This window comes from Lacerta agilis, chromosome 4 (assembly GCF_009819535.1).
Source record: "Lacerta agilis isolate rLacAgi1 chromosome 4, rLacAgi1.pri, whole genome shotgun sequence".
NCBI lineage: Eukaryota > Metazoa > Chordata > Lepidosauria > Squamata > Lacertidae > Lacerta > Lacerta agilis.
This window is the reverse complement of record NC_046315.1, coordinates 30,276,589-30,294,347: the sequence shown is the minus strand read 5'-3', so window position 1 is coordinate 30,294,347 and position 17,759 is coordinate 30,276,589. Positions and strand designations below refer to the sequence as shown.

Sequence of the window (17,759 nt, the reverse complement as noted above, 5' to 3'; positions counted from 1 at the left end):
CCTTCAGCTGAGGAACACAGGGCAGTTCAAAACAAAACAAAACAAAATACAACACAATTAACCCCCCCCCCCCCGTTTAAAAGGCCATAGATTGTTTAATTGGCCAAAAACCTGGTAAAAGAGGGTGCCTAAATATATGTAATGAGGCTGTGAAGTGAGCCTCCCTGGGGAGAGGGTTCCACAAGCAGGTAGCTACTGCAGAAAAGACCTGTTCTCAAGTTGCCGTCCTCCAGACCTCCCGTGGAGTGGGCATATGAAGGAGTACCTCAGATGCTGATCACATGGTTAGTTTATATGGGAAGAGGAGGTCCTTGAGGTATTGTGGTCCTGAACCATTTAAGGCTTTACAGGTCAAAACCAGCACTTTGAATTGGGCCCGGAAACTAATTGGCAGCTGGTGCAATCAGGCCAGGATCAGTGTAATATGCTCAAACCATCTTGCCCTAGTGAGCAACTTGGCTACTGCACCAGCTGAAGTTTCCCAACCGTCTTCAGAGGCAGTTCCATGTATCAGTAATCTAACCTAGAGGTTACCAGAGCATAGACAACAGAAGTTAGGTAATCCCTGTCCAGGTAGTGGAGCAGGTGGGCCACCAGCTGAAGCTGCTGGAAGGCACTCCACGCCACCGAGAGCACCTGAGCCTCAAGTGCCAAGTGGGCCAGGATCACCCCCTCACACAAAGAGGCATTACTCACGCCCTGGGCCCAGCCAGTTGTCCCCTACCTGCTAGTTTTTATCAGCCAAGAAGGGTAAGGGTTCAGAGAAAAAAAGTGATCGCCCTGACCGATTGAAGCACCTTGTCCATGTCTTTGAGCCTTACTAACTGAAATTCATCCAACATTACAAGACTAGACAGTGCTCTGGACACCTCTCGTGATTCATCTGCTGTAACAGTGAAGTCAAGGTCCTAGTAAATGCAAGCAATTTTATCCTCAAAACGCTTGGTAAACAAAAGGCTTTGCAAACATGCTCTCAGTTCTGTAACCTCCTCCTTTGGGCCATACTGTAAAAGGCCTCACACTACCTGGAAAAGCTCTGCTGGATGGCACAATGAGGATGCAATGGAGGCAGGAAAGTATGCCTTTTTTGCTGCCTTCACTGCCAACTGGTCTGGTGTCATAAAGCATTAAAAATATTATAATTAGCCAATGTAACCAAAGTGACTCCAGATATTTCATTATTCATCTGGAGCTTCTTCTTAGCCTGCCTATTCCAGAGTTCTGAGTACCGGTAATTTAAAAACTGACAATGACATGCCCCTCCTGTCCCAATTGCATCCCCAATTCCACAGGAAGAGGAAGGAAAAATGTATGACCTCCCTCTCCTCCTCTCCTTCATTTTTCAAAAATTAGGGAGAGAACCATTAAAATGAATTTTCCTGAAGATTCTAGTTCAGGAAACATGTTAAAGTATATTCCCATATGTTTTAGCATAAGAACCACATATTTCTTTTGCAGTTCCTGAATTAATTTTGCTGTTGCTTTTTGCATCAGATTCGCGTGCCTCCTGACCTTGATAATCTGTGTAGCCCCATCATGACCCACAAATCCTTCACCTATTAATCCCTCTCATTTCTCATAGTATGCATTCTACTAATTCAAGTAATTCTCATGGTTCTCTGCTATTCTGTTTACTGTACTTATGTGCGTAGGCACACACTTTTGCCGGATTTCTTTCTTCATGGTGGCACCAATCTAGCTAAAGGTGGTTGGAACTTAAGTCCCACTGAAAGCAATAAAAGCTGCCCTAATTGCAAGCAACTATTTCTTTCAATGAGATTGAGTCATAATCAGCCTTAGCTGAATTGCAGCCACAGTGCAGAAAACCAGGCAAAGTATGCAGAACACAAACATAAATAGAATACCAGGTAGTCTTGCAGAAACATGGTGAATAGCTTGAATGAGTGGAATGCATTTTGTGAGAGAAGAAAGGGATTAATAAAAGGGCTGGATGTTGGTCATGGAAGGACTACACCCACATATAAGATCATGAAGAGGAACATGAATCTGATATAATTTTTAAGTACTCTAAAAATTCATTAAGGATTTCAAATATACTTGAAATGGAATCTCTAGAAGCATATTTTGTCGCTCTCTCCTCCTTCCATCATCTTCAAATATCAGTGATGAAAGTGATTCATGGTACAAGAAAGAACACATTTTCTATTCTACACTAATAAGATACTTGTAGAGCAGTTGCATATACATTCTTTCCAAAACTGTTTTATTTTTAATCTCAGGCACAGAGATATACATAGGTCTAACAGTCCCCAATGCAGATCCTGAAGACTACAAAGATTCCAAAGAGAATTCATAAAGAAAGACACAGTAAAGTTAAGACTACCACAGAATGCTCTGTGGGATTATCAAGACAGGAAAACTTTGCAGATGTTACTGTCTCTCTGGAGGAATAAATGCTTGCATTTTAATATTCTCAGCAGCTGGTTCCTGTTGAATGCCATCAGGATGATTCAGCCACCTCCCAGAAACAGTAGTAGCAGCAAGTGCACTTCTACAGATACACTCCTACAACACTTTTATGTTTTCAGGGCAGTACTATTACTCTGACATAGTCAAAGTGTTATTAAACTGTTATCAATTGAGCCAAACACAATCATTTGAATAGAAAAAAAATATCACCACCACAGCCTCATAAACACAGAACTTCTATTTTATGGTATGCTGTGTACATAAACTTAGTCTGAACAGCCACATATTTAAAGATGTACCATTATTTCTTCCTCCACTTTTTCCTTGGCTCAATGTTCTCCATCCCAACCATCACTTACTTCAGTGAGCAAGAATTCTTTCTTCCTTTCTACCCTGAATTGAATGATACAGGTTAAAGCATGCTGCTTGTCATCTTAATTTTTCCTTTCAAATCAACCTTCCACAACTCTGATATTTAGATGGGTGACTCAGTGCCAGGTGGGTTATGAACTCTTGCCAACAATGAAAGCATGTGGTACTTATCAAGTAGTGTGCTTCCTGATATAGGTACATAACCCAGACCAGTTCTCTTTCTTGTGTTGTTTTTGTTTTGTATTTGTATTATAGCTGTAAGTCGCCTTCATTGTTCTGCCAGATAGGCAACTCATAAATATTGGAAATAAGGCTAATATGCCATGTTAAACTTCAGATAACTCACCTAGAGCTCTTCCTCTCTTCTAGTTCTTTTGTATTTTTATCCACTATATTTAATTCATTGTAAATCCAACTGTGATCAAAACCGGGCAATAGCAAACACACTGAGCATAGCAGTAGTCTGCAAAGTGGTCTAAAGGGAGTTAAGGCAAGTTTGTGAGATCACATTTTAAAAAATGCTCTACTGCATCTATTTTATTTCAAAATGAGGGGCAACCCTGAAAATGCAGTTGCTATGAATATCTAATTAAAGGGAAAATCTGTTCTAAGTTTTCTAATGATGAAACAATAAAGATGAAGTAAAACAAAACAAATGTACAGATTGGAACCAATATGTTTGTGCCAGGGCAATCTCTTAACCATAATTAATAGATTGGCAGCAGACTGCACTCCTGCTCTAACTTCAAACCTTGGTTAAAAGCAAGCCCTGATAATGATTCTGCAAACATAATACAACTCCGTGGTTAACATTCAGAGCCATGGTTAGAACATACAATGCATTAACTATTAAAGTGTTACATGTTAAAAGGGAGGGATAGTACCTCTGGTGGGGGACATGTCATGCTCCCTCTGAGACAGTTTGTCCACCTTAGGTCCCCACCCTGCACTCAGCTCTCACCTGTGGCTCCTAGAAGCTGTCACCATGTGACAGCAGCTACATTTCAGGAATGGCTTTGACTGGCTGGCTAAACCAGGTGAGCCGATGGGTCTCAAATCCTCAGTGAGTTAGGGACTTCCCCTGCATGTGAAGACAGGCTGTGGCAGATTGAGCAAAAGAGACAAGTAGTGGGTCCAACAGTCAAGAGAGCAGTTACTGCACATGCTGTAGAAGGAAGAGAGGGGCAAATGGGGCTCGCAAACCTAGGAAGTTGGTCCATCAAGGAGCAGGGAAACTCTGGTCCTAAACCTCTGCTGTCTTGCAGTGGAGAAGAAAAGGCTAAGGAGTAAACCCTACACAAATCCAGAGTGGGGTCCCTAAGATGGTTGGATGGCACCTTGTACACTTGCTTCCAGCATGTTGGTGCCAAACATATTGCTCTGCTTTCCTTTGGACCACATCAATGAACCCAAGAGGCGGATCTTGTCGCCTGGACAGCCCAGGGCCTCCATACACACTGCCCAGGCTTGCACCTCAGGGAGGTCACTTCATTGCTGCTAATACAGTGGCTTCACTTCACAAGTGGTGGACCTTGGGGTCTCAAATTTCAGCGGCACCCTGTGCAATGTCAAAATTCAGCACCCCGCCACCTCTCGTGCTCCATTCTAAATAACAGTTGTGGTGCCCCCTGTGCTACCCCTGAGACGGTCCCCTAAATCCACCTCTGACGTCACCTCCATAGTCGCATGTCATTATCTCTCAAGATAGATGGGTGCCAACAATATGCCAACAACACACTTAAACGTATATTTGCAAAGGCTAGTGCTTGGAAAGCTTTGGTATGATACAAAATAAAAGTGATAATGTCCCAGAAAAGCTTTATTTTTTAAAATATAGCCATTGCCATTGGAAGGACCATTTAAGTGGCTGGACATTGCATTCTTTATAATATTAATAGTCTACATTTTGACAGGCACCCTCATTTTGTAGAATAATCTTGAGGCTTGTCTGCGCTACTGCTACAAGGATATAACAACCACCTAAGAAACTGTGGTGTCTGAATAAAACCAAGCTTGAAATCTGCATAGCCCTGCATTACCTGTAAAAACCATGGCCTGAACTGAAGACTCGCCTATTCATATACTGCTGATGTACACACCCAAGTATATCTGAAATATAATTTTACAATTATCAACAAATCACAATTGCTGCATCTAAGCTGAGCTGATTGTGACCAACCTTAAACTCCTTTGTCCCATTCTGTCATCTTCTTGCCCTGGTAAATGTTGCATATGCAAACCCACCTGAGGTTACCTTCTCTTGCTTGTCCATTGTACAACCATACAAATCAGTTAACAATGAAGTTAAGCACCATAGCTCAGTGGTAGAGCATCTGTCTTGCAATAGCCAGTGACCTTTAGCACTGAGTAAATGAAATGCAACTACTGCATGCTAAAAGTAGTGAAAAGAAGTTTCATTTTCTACATCACTACAGAAAAGTAATTCTACAAAAGAGGATAGGTGACTGTCAACAGAACAAAAGCATTTACACTTTTATTTATTTATTTATTACCAAAAAGGGAGATGAACACTCCAGTGTCGGAAGGAGGAATTACAAGCAACGCTCTTCCAAAAACAAAAAGGAAAAAAAACAAAAACGTTTTCTACAATTACAAAAACATAATTTAACAAAAATCAGGGCATTGTTTGTACTCTATATTTTTTTCCAGCTTTTTTAATCAGGTCAGTACTCAAGACTTTGCCAGTCTTATATTGTGTGGGTGAATTTGTGGTGTATTTGACACACACACCATACAAGCTAAGTACCGTATATATTTGAGTATAAGCCTAGTTTTTCAGCACATTTTTTGTGCTGAAAAAGCTGCCCTCGGCTTATACTCAAGTGAGGCAGGCAGTGGGGGCGGCGAGAAAGAAGCCCTTTCTCTCCGCTTGTGCCGCCGCCGCCACCCGCTCACCCCAGTCAACCATTCCTTAAGAAGTGCACAAGAACGGTGGTTCTTTACTCTCCCCAGGCAGCTTGTTCCATTCCTGAACTGCTCACATAAATGCAAACTTTAGACCCCAGAAGGCAGAAAGCCTATCAGTTAAGGAAGTATTAAAACCCCACAGGTGCTCACTTTCCCTGGCTCCTGCTTAAAGAGGACAGGATCCCAGCCTTCTCTGTATAACACAAGGGAACATTGCGCTGTGAGTTAAACCACAGAGCCCTAGGGCTTGCTGATCAGAAGAATGGCGGTTCGAAACCCTGCGACGGGGTGAGCTCCACAGCAGCAAAGGAGGAAGAGGAAGGAGCAGCCTAAAGGGCTGCTTTCGGGCTGCTTGTTCCTCCTCCTCTACCACAGCAGCAAAGGTGAACCGGCTTATACTTGAGTCAATAAGCTTCCCCAGGTTTTTGTAGGGAAATTAGGTGCCTCGGCTTATATTTGGGTCGACTTATACTTGAGTATATGCGGGTACATAGAAATATTCTACCAGTCTAGACACTTCTAGCTACTACCACAAATTCTTCCTGCCCTTACAGAAGATTGATTGAAGTATGTGAAGGGACAATGATATTGTTGCAGCCCACTTTTCCAGCCTACATGTAGCTTCGCTTGCTCTGAAACTGGAGTTTCTTCATGAGAAGAATAAAAACTGGGTTTTGACATGCTGATGTAAAAAATATCCCATTACAAGACACATATATATCACTAGCTCTGTATATCCAATACATAGGTCCCAAGGACAAGAACATGAAACACAATGCAACGTGTCAATATGTGGTAGTTGAATTGTATTATTTATTGTTCATGGGCCACCTACTATTTCCCAAATATGGAAGTGTCATCCCATAATGAAATTATGTAGTATGTGAAATTATGTAGTATGTGAATATTTAGTGCAATACGAAGAGTTGGTTTCACATAGTGCATAATTCTTCAGCACACAGCCTGAAGATTAAATTCACATTTATTATTATTCATTGCTTTACCCACAGAAATGATTCGAAACAACTTAGAAACACAACTGGAATACTAAAACCAATAATAATAAACACAATCAATAAAAACCTCAAATGAACAAAACAAACAAAATCCACAAGACCTAAATAGAATCTGGTCTTGGCCCTATCTTGGCGACTGATCTTCTCGATATTTAAGCAAAGTCAAATTATGACACCTTCACTGCATGGGAAATTATCACCTGCACCCAGAGTGCTTTCAAAAGACATCATAAGGAATAAATGACAAGGAATACATGCAAACCAAGATGTGGATATAGTATCAGCTAATCTACATTCAGCTCAATCAATGTTCTTAAAACATAAACAATGTGCTAATACCAACTTACATTTGAGGAAGCAGTGTGGCCTTGTGATGAGAGAAAGTGCTCTGGATGCAGGCTTTGCAAAGTCTGCTTTCTGTTCTTATGCAGTCTTGGTCAACATGGACCTTCAGCAAAGTTGTGTGAAGACACTTGCTTGTCTGTAAAAACAACAACAACGATTAATTAATCTATGCAACTATTTATATGACCTTCTCTGTATATCCACATAGCACACGAAGTGGCTTATAAACCTGCAAGTATCTGATAATAAAACAGTATCTGGAGCATAAAAGGTTTGCTACTTCTACCCCGATTTATACAGGACTTTTAAATCTTTAAAAAACAACACCACCTCATCAGTACTTTGAACTTGACTGAGATAAAAAAACAGGCAGTCAGTGCAGGTTTGGTAGTTACCGGTATAAAATGATGGATGATTTGGGCCTATGTGATGGAAGTATCCAAAAAGAAAACCTTGCCCTTTAGGGGCAGTGTAACCCTACCAAAGAAAGACAAAACCATAGTCCTATCAGCTCCAAATTGGCTTAATACATCTGTCCAGCCTGTATTAATTTCCAATTCATTAGCCGTCAGACAATCTAGGCATTTGCTCAGGGAACCTACAACTGCTTATGCACTTGACAGAGAAGAAAAGCAGAATTTGGTGTCATCAGTATACCGATGACACTGCAATCCAGAATGACTTAACTATTTTCCAGTGGTTACATATAGATCTTAAAAAGCACAAAATAATGCTAATAGTGAAGTGATATAGTAAGTCTCTGTTAGTCAATTTTTTATTGAACATCCTGACACTGTCTGACTGGAGATGGTACTATAAAACTGAATATTACCGTTAATTACTGAAGTGTCTAGAGGATGTCAAAATGTTTTTTCTATCATCTATAAATGTATGTCCATGTTCTTTTCTTCCTGCACATACAAGTTCCTATCTCCCAACATTAATGTGTTCCTTAATAAAACATAGCAAATTCCAGAGTAGGGAAGGAAGTAGTAGTATTTTAACAGTGCCCAGTTGTCGTCACTCAAGGTTTAGGCAGAGAAAAAAATGAGGAAAGCTTATGCAATTGGCTCTTCAGAAATAATGTATAGAACAAAATGCAATGGTACATCAAAATACACACTCTAATTTGCATTTAAATGAGATATAATTATGTGTCCCAACTAACCGAAATTACATAATTTACAGTTTTATACACTATGTTTCTAGCATATACTTAAAACACATTTTATGTACACCTGAAAAATATAATGCATAACCCGTGATGCAAACATGCAGCCCTATGTAATCAAGCTATACTTTCTGAGCAGGTAGGATTGAGAGTCACCCCCTGTAAGGTAGTGACTTGAGGCAGAAAAATCAGGTTCATCACAATCTATGTGATTCCATATATTTAACAGAGATCACTCAATCTAGATTCTGCCCTGAGCAGAGGTGCCAACTTACATAAACTATTGTGGGGGCAGGTAAGCCCTGTCCCGCATAACCAGTCAGAAGACGTGGAACAGGCACACCATTTGAATGGCAAGGCCTATTAACTTTGGTGGGGGCAGCCCCCTCAAATATTTCATTAGGAGTTGGCTCCTATGAGCTTGAGATGGATCAATTTGCTTGCTCAAAACAAGGTGTTATGGTTGTATGCTACAATATATTTCTATATATAAGATTTTCAACACCGTGAAATTCTTGTTTGGCGTTGGGGGACAAGGATAAGTAGACTCCACTTAATGATCAATCATGGCCTATTTCTGCCATACTTCTTCACATGCTATTTTTAATCTACCTTTCCTGATAGATTTTACTGTTCAAATATATTTAACAAAATGTTTATAGGATCAGCTTCTGAAACCAGTAATGAATATAAAGCAAAAAATATTTGACCCAGTAAGTTGTCTGGGAACATCTGACTGTGGGCTTAACCCACCCACTGGAAACACCGTGTAGGGAACAAAATGGCATGTGTATCAATACCCAGTGTTTTTGCAGGTGTTTATATGCATTTGACACATAAGAAGAAGAGCCTGCTGGATCAGGCCAATAGCCCATCTACTCCAGCATCCTCTTCTCACAGCAGCCAACCAGATGCCTGTGGGGAAACTGCAAGCTGGACCTTACTGGTAGGAGAGGGAAAAAGTGACTGGGAGGGAGGATTTGGCACAGGAAAACAACAAGCTGCAAAAAAGGTTAAACATGCCATTGCTTCCTGCTACTTTTCTGCTCAGAACTAGACTTCCAAAACTGATTTTCATTTTTAAAAAATGAGATATTGGCCTTCTGTTTAATTCAGGGTTCACTGAAGAGCAGGATATAAATGTCATGATTAAAATAAAAATCCATGTATTGTACTATTAACCCAAGCAAAACTGAGTATGTGAAGTGGATACTAACTTCTTAGACAGGTATATTTGTTGTATTAGCTGCAACCGAACTGTCCGATTCTGCTTGCTTGAGGTTTAGTACTGGGGATTTTTTCCCTACAAACTATAATACTGTACTAAGGATATTCTGAGGATTTACAGACCAGAGGATTTCTTTCTTTTAAAAGAATCCAACAACTGATCTCCTCACAGGCAAAGACTTTGGCAACTTTCTAAATACACATAATTTTCTTTGCTATTTCCTGCTTCTCTGGCCAGAAATATAATTACAGAACTTATTTTCTGTAGGGAAGGAGCAGAAATTGTTTCTCACGCTAGATCTACAGGCTTTCTGGGATACATAGTAGAGATTAACAGGTCACAGAGAAATTTTATTATCTAGGGTAATGAAAAGACTGCATTAACAGACTAGCTCCTTTTCTACTCTTAATATGGTCAGAACTTTAAAAGGCCGACTGAGCATAAAACAAGTCTTTGAGGAATGCCAAGAGAATTCTTAATGGAAGGACCGAATTCAGTTCACAATTCTGATTTCATTGTGAACAGTAGCAGGCACAAACCCTTATGCAATATATCTTAACTGCAACATCTTAATTAAGATCCTTAACCGGAGGGAGGGAAGTGGAGAAGGTCAAGAAAACCACCTGTGTGATATGCAACCCAAAGAAGAGCTTAAACTGTAAGATTTGGATCTGGATTTTAGAGGTCTTATAGCTCAAGCAGCTCTGAAGAGATCTAATATATAAAATGTTAAGTATTACAGGGAAAGGATTTATTTAAGGAAGGCTACATTTGATTTTAAAAAAGAAATAGGTATATACAATGTGGCAAGCCAAAACAGCTGCAGTAAGAAAAAGGTAGTTATACGGAATTCTATCTTTTATCCCCGAATTGAAAATAAACTTAAAAATTAGAAAATACTCATAATGGTTTAATACAGAATCACACCTATGTTTATCTCACATTCTGATTTTCGTTATATTAATCCTAAATGGAAAAGGAAACAACCACAAGATTTTTTTTCAGGACACACTAGTAGACTGTAATGTATTTATCATCATATACAAAAATCTAAATTACAAAATGGGGGAGGGCCTTAGGAAGAAATGCTACTACACATAAGGTAGGAAATCCAACAAACAAGTATGTGTGGTCAATACAAAAGAAAACTACAAGGCTTGCTATGGCTCATTTTGCATACAAATAGATCGCCAAGTGAACAAACACTAAATGAAAAGTTATTCTTATATACAGATACTCCATTTCAGCAAGAAATTAAACTACAAATCTCTGCCATCTGAAAGCAGCAGGGCAGCGTATCATGTTAAAGGAAAATCTGCTTCTCCTCTCAGTAGTTATCCTGTTAGTGGCCTTTAAGCAACACTGTTGCACCCAAGACACACGTGTTACACAAGCTGGTTTTCCCCTTGGCAAACATCCATCTAAATAATCATCAGGCTCTGCTATGCTTGGTTTTTAAAGACAAAATGGGAGCACACATTACCTAGATATAGTTTTAAACTCCGCTAAAATTATAAAGTTATTCCTTGTTCTTGCACACTTCCAACAAGCAGCTGCTACCCTTTTTAGCTATAACCTCCTGAAACATGCATGGTGTATTCATCAGATGAGACGACAAATAATCACTTTGGCCCAATGTCTAGGTTTTACTGTACACATTTTGAAAGTTCCGCCTTGACTCCGATTTTCGACATTAGAAAAGAGACACGTTACTCGAGAACACAGTTTGCTGGGGGGGGGGAAAGTCACCTGATGTAAACCTGTTAAACAGAACAGATTTTCTTCTGAGATGGTAAAAAGCTTTAAGCTTTCCCCCTTCCTTCCATCCCTGTACTGATTAGCATATTCACTAGGTTAATATTTTCCTGCAAGGCATTAAAAATATTTCAAAGTTCAAGCCTATATTTTGGAGGAATTGGCATCCGATGTATTAGATGCCATACCCAAACAGGTGCCACTGCTGAATTGCTAGGAACCCAGGAAACCCTGATCACCTGGGACAAAAGTCTGACAAATAAATATACACACACTTAATAGCAATAGCTACTAAGAGACTTAGTGAATGTGGGAACCAGTAAGTACAACACAGTATACGTATTAATTGTGCGCTACCAAAAATAGTTATAGCACTAATTTCCAACCCTTTTTTTCTGAGCAGGATGAAACTGCACGTTCCTCAGTTAGAACAAGCCAATATAAAATATTTAAAATGAAACTAGAGTGCAAAAAGCCTTGAAAATGTCTTCCGCGGTTAGAGAATTTCTCCAGTTATATTCATATGTGGGTGATGGGGGAGAAGGGGATGGGAAGGGAAACATTTTTTTTTAAAAAAAAGAATTGTTAAGAGATTGTAATTGTGTAAGATAGAAGGTTGCTACTAAATAACAGGAGACATGAACTATGACTATGAAAACACTACTACAATGAATGAATGCTTCATTTTTTGACCGTGTCTAATTAAAATATTAAAATACTTATCATTTATGTAGTTCATGGAAGTGCTTCACTTCAGCATTCCTAACAACAGCCTGGCAAGATTAGTGAATAATACTAATACTAACCTATCATAGTTCAAGGGTTGAGGCTGGGAACTGGGATGCATAAGTTTGGAGCTGAGATGAGATCTGAAGTGGACAAATCTCAGAATTTTGTACTTTAATACCAGATTGGATATAGCAAAAACTTGGAAAGAAAACATTTAAATGATACAATGCATACAACACCGAATCTTGGCACACAACATTAAGGCAAACAATTGCCTCACAAAATGCAGCATGGAATATTTTGAGATTGGAAAATTATAGAAAATTAAAAGTCAAGTTTAGAGAATTTAATGAAAAACTAAAATAACTTCAGAACTAAAATGGATCAAGTAGATACACCATGTCAAAGAGGCCAAGACCTGAGATGGCTTCTGATTGTTACATACCATGCAGCCTTACAGTCAGTTCTGTGCACTTTTACTCAAAGGTAAGTCCAGTTGATATCAGTGTGACTTAATCCTAATAAGCAAAGGGCTGCAGGCTAAAGATGAAGGTGCTTTCAAAGACAGCATTCTAAACTGCTATTGTATCAATGCTATGGGTCTCCTCAGGTCATATGCCTTAAGTCAGAGGATATAATTAGGCAGGTCTATCATCAAAACTTATAGTGATGCACCTGACTTCTGATCCCTGGTTACAACCTGCTGTGGGAAAACCATTAAACAAATTTCCTGGAAAGTCTGGATATGGAGGAGGGAGAAGAAGAAAGGTTAGAGATATTTCACTTCCCCATAGACAGCACTTGATAGTAATATGAAAGAATTTGTAAGAAATGCCACTAGGAACATTCACCTTGTCTATTGTCTTTCCTCCTCCATTACCACACATTATTGCTAAATGCTACATACAATTTTTAGCTTAATCTGAATCATTACTTAGCTTACTGTTGGTTTCCTCTGTAAAAATTTCCAACTGGATCTGTCTGAACTTCCAGTGAAATTCATGTGGGTGCACATATTTCTGCATACAGATTTTAAAACTTATTCTTGAGAATAACTTGTTCATATAAACAAGTTTACACAGGGATAAATTAACTCACAAATCCAAAGAATATGCTGACAGAAATCCTAGCATTCTGACTCCAGATTAAGAAAAGCAATTCCTACCTACCATTTTACATAAGGAAGAAAATAAACGATATGAAAGGGGTCATATATGCACATATGAACACGCATGCGAGAAAAGGATAAACAACACACTCTACGTTAAATGAAATTTGAGCAGCTAACTTAAAACAGACTATGGAATTAATTAATGCTCTGTCTTTATGTAAAGCATATGAACAAAAAGCAGAGAGAAAAAAGAATGCACACAGAGACATAAAAACAGGAGTGGAACAGGAGAAAAGGAAATGAAAAGAAAAGAAAACAAACAGAGTTCTAACAGGCCCATTCTGCTAAAGGGAGTCCAACTAAAGAGTCATATGATATCTGATAGTGCAGGACACGTCGCCAGGAGCTGGAGCGGATTGCCTGCAGGAAGAAAGAGCCAGTGTGTTTCTGCTCAAAGAGCTTTTCTTTCCTAATTTTCTTTCCTCCCCCCTCGTCTCTTTCTCTTTTCTCCTGTACTGTGAATGCCTTAGTATCTTAGGTCAGGTCCATGAAGAATCTCAGAAAAAAGAACTATCATCTTTCACTGTACTTCTGGATGCAAAGATATCTCTGGTAGAAGATGCCTCTTAGCAGAGACTGAAGGGACTTATGTAGATTTTGGCACGGACTACCCCTCCCTCCTGTTGCCACCTCTGGGATTACAGACACAAAATGGACACATACCACGTTATAGAACAAAAACAAAAAAGGATATCTTAAGAAAAGATATGCAGGAGGTACAGACATGTCGGTTTTTTCTATGAAAATGACAAAGATTAGAGGTGTTAATTACTTCCTTAATTATATTTTAATCTTTACAGATAGAAGAAAGCACAGTAAACAAATAAAATAACGAAAAATGCAGAAAAAAAATTGTTTGGAGAGATAAAGGAAGAAGACGCTAACTTTTTAAAAGAGGATATAATTTGCCAAAAGTTGGACAATTTCTACTGTGTTTCAGGAAATACTGGATGTGCCCAAGATTTCTACACTCTCTTTTTTTCTATTGAGATATTTCATGCTCAGCTATGGAGTCCTCTACGGTAAGACTGGATCAGAAAGCACTTTTATGTTTGCATCGTGAATCTGGTTTCCCTCCAATTGCTGCAATTAAGTTACTCCAAAATTATAGCAGTAACTGTAGGACAAACTTGCCTTTGTACCTCCTCTGTAAACATAACACATTCCTTATGAAATAACATCTACTAAGTATGTGGGACTGCCAAAATCTGTATTACATAAACACATACAGCACATATGTGACTGTAACAGACCACCTCTTTAAGGAGAGGATTGAATGAAAAAGAAAAATAGCACTGATAATGATAATCATCCTTTGTGTCCCAAAACAATTGCTGTAATTACTTCCAATCTAGTCCCACACATTTTGCATACATGTAAAATTACATATACTATGATAGTAATGATGACCACATACATGCTACCACTTGCTCTGGTGAACTACTAAAAGTAATGATTTAACAAAAGTAGTAATTAATTATTGGGGATGACTTTGATTAAAAGAAACCTTTCTTGAGCGTGTAAATGTTCAAGATATATTGAACATACTTGGATACGTTTTAAAACATGAAGAACTGTAGACATTTGCTACTATAATTCCATGTAACATGTTATTGAATTGCTACTCAACTTTGTCATCTTATGATACTAGCCAAAAAATATTGTGGTGTGTGTGTGTGTGTGTGCACATCTATATGGAGAGGGGGGGGGTTCAAATCCATAGAATAAAAACAAACCAACATGAAAACCTGCACAAGTGACAGGTATGTACTATAGGTATAGTTCCATCTATAGGAAAGATAAACAAACACAAACTGTAAAGCCCTCCTAACCTCTTGGATAACCAAGTGTGCTATGATTAACGTAAGGCCAAAGAAAACTGCCCCCAGATGTGTGTATAACTGATGCATCCTTTCAGAGGCAAACACACTCTCCTTCCACAAGCCCTTACTAACTTTGGGGGGACTGGTGACAAAAAGTAAATGAACCCACCCCCCATTCCACCATGTATTGTGCAGAACATCTTACCCATTCTCATTGTCTCTTCTATTGCTCAGGTGAAATGTCTTGAAAGGCAAAGAAAGAGGGGGGGAGGGGGGAGAGAAGAGCCTAAGTTTATGCCAGAGAACCCCAACAAGAAAAAGTTAGAAAAGCAACAGCTACTCTGTATTTTTAAAAGGACAACAATTTTAAAAGGATACGTTTTTGAAATAAGAAAAAGGGGGGGGGGGTTTAAGAAAACAGTTCGGACCCCCCCCCCCTTTCCTTAGTTCAAAAATGTATTTTAGGAGCGAAAGAGAAATCACAGGCTTTTGTGTGCGTGCGGCTGCCACTGTTTCTTTTCGGAAGAAAAGGGGGGAAACCCTAAAAAACAGAGGGGGGGGACATATCTGAGGCGTTAAGCTTGCACTCCCCCCCCCCTTTCCTTTGTAAAGAACTCTTTGTTCTCTAGTGAAAATGCTGGAGGAAAGAAGAAGAAGAAGAAGAGGAGGGTGGGGGGAAATCCCCGGGCAGCGACTCCCTGAAACAAGTGCAAAACACTTAGAGGCTTTTGGGCTGGCTGGGAGCCAGAAACCCTCCCGCTGTCTGGTTAGGAAAAAAAGGGGGGGGGGGAGGGAGAGAGAGAGAGGCAGCGCGATGGGGGGGGGGACATTGGCACTTCCTTTAATAGACATAGGAAGCGGGATTTTTTCCCCCTTTTTTCAAAACTGGCGGTCAAGCGTTAAGTAACTCCCAGCCTAAATCCACCTGCTCGGAATGAACTTGGGTAACCCCCTCGGGGTGCCTGAGGAGAACCACCTACTCCAGACACTTCTCCCTCTCCCTGAATGCTGCTGCTGCTGCCCTGCTTCCATTCTTCCTGCTCCCGTCACACCAGTGCCCACAGCTCGCCTCTCCCCGCCCGCCCCGCTTCAAAGCAACAACACACCAAAACACACGCTCACTCCATCTCCCATTTTTTTTCCAAATAAAAAAAAAAGGAAGGAAAGAAACGGAAAAGGGAAAAAAAGACAAAAAAGAGAGAGGCGCCTTTCCCTCACGGTTGCGGCACAGTGATAAGGGGTAGCGAACATCTCATACCTGGTGTGAATGTTAATCAGCCAGGAGTTCTCCTTTTCCCCAAGACAGGGAACTGTATCCTTCCAAATTTATTAGAACCTCCTCCACTGCCTCTTTGAAAAACCTTCTTTGTCACCCTCTTCCCAAGTCCTGATACACTTTTTTTAAAATAAAAAAATAAAAAAAAATAAAAAAATGGCTTCGGAGCTCCTTCTATTCTTGATATTGATTCTCCCTCTCCCTCTCTCCCTCTCTCTCTCTCTCTGTCTCCCCCCACCCCTCCTCCTTTCTCCTGTCTCTGTCTCTTCTGAGTGGTCTATTGATAAGTCCCTAGAGGCACTGGGTCAGCCTGCCCGTAGGAAACCAGACACAATGCACAAATCTCCGAGTGCCATTCTGCCATCAGCAAGCAGACCACGTTTAGGAGAGAGGAGGAAAAAAAAAACACAACAGTGGAGCAAAAGACAGAGAGAGAGAGTGAGAAAAAGACTGATTGGAACAGGAGGGAGTGAGAGAGAAAGCAAGGGAGAGAGTGAGAGAGCGACACTGCCAGTCAGGTTAATCATCCCTACTTTAATTAGCTGTTCGGCTTAGACATAAAACAATTGAATTTGAATGATCTGTCAGTGGGCTCGGCTGAACCAAAAGGGAAACGCGAATATTACAGAAAAGACTGTTGGTGGATTCTGATAAGCTAGACTGGAAATCCTCAAAGGGTAACTATTAAAACTTGCCACAAAACAAAAAGTACAAATACAAATGGCACTATACAATAAGCTGTTTCTTAAAACAGCTGTAGATCTAGATGCCCATCTCCTTTTTTCCCTTTCCTTTTACCAGTGCTAGGTTTAGACTTGACAAATACATATATAAACTCCAGAACAACACAAATCTTTTAAGTCTGGGAGGAGAGAGTGGCTATCTGGCAAGTACATTTTTTTTTTTTAAACTCTACAAGAACTTTCCTGAAATTTGCCTTACAGAACAGATGGAGTTTAATACTGACAGACCTATGTATGTGTGGGGTGATGGATAATAGGACCACCATTTTTACTTTCACAAGGAAGCAAATTGTCATTACCAAGAATACCTTATTATACTGTAGGACTGAAACTTGGGGGACTGACAGCTCTTCATCAGAAAAAAAAACCCTGCTGGGTCAAACCAAATATCCCTCTAGTCCTGCAACTTGCTGACTACAATGGCCAACCAGAATTCCCATTCCTACAGTCCAGAAGGGTAAGGTACTTCTGGGGGATACTGCAGGTCCACCTGGAGGCCAGGCACTGGTGCAAGACTCTCACAAGTGCAGAAAGCTCCCTCTGTTGGTGCCATTGGGATAGTCCCTCCTAATGCAAATATATTTAAGTTTGTTTGTGTGTGATTTTGCAGCAGCTCTGCAGCATGGAGGAAAAGCCTAAACTTCCCTTTCTACAGTCCCAAACTTAAAATCATAGAATTTTGGCATTGGAAGGGACTACAATTGTCCCTTCCCCTCCCCAGGGCAGCTCTTTGCAATGTTAAAGTGCACATTAGTTCCTTTCATGCAATTAA

At 39.9% G+C, this 17,759-nt stretch overlaps 1 long non-coding RNA gene across 3 annotated transcripts in view; it reads right to left on the bottom strand.

The window, feature by feature from the left end:
* The window catches only part of LOC117045467, a 416,601-nt gene that overhangs the window by 41,059 nt on the left and 357,783 nt on the right, over positions 1-17,759 (bottom strand). For all 3 annotated transcript variants that reach the window (XR_004426431.1, XR_004426432.1, XR_004426430.1), the window contains exon 7: positions 7,094-7,227. This is a non-coding gene — a long non-coding RNA (uncharacterized LOC117045467). The remainder of the gene's footprint in view (positions 1-7,093; positions 7,228-17,759) is intronic.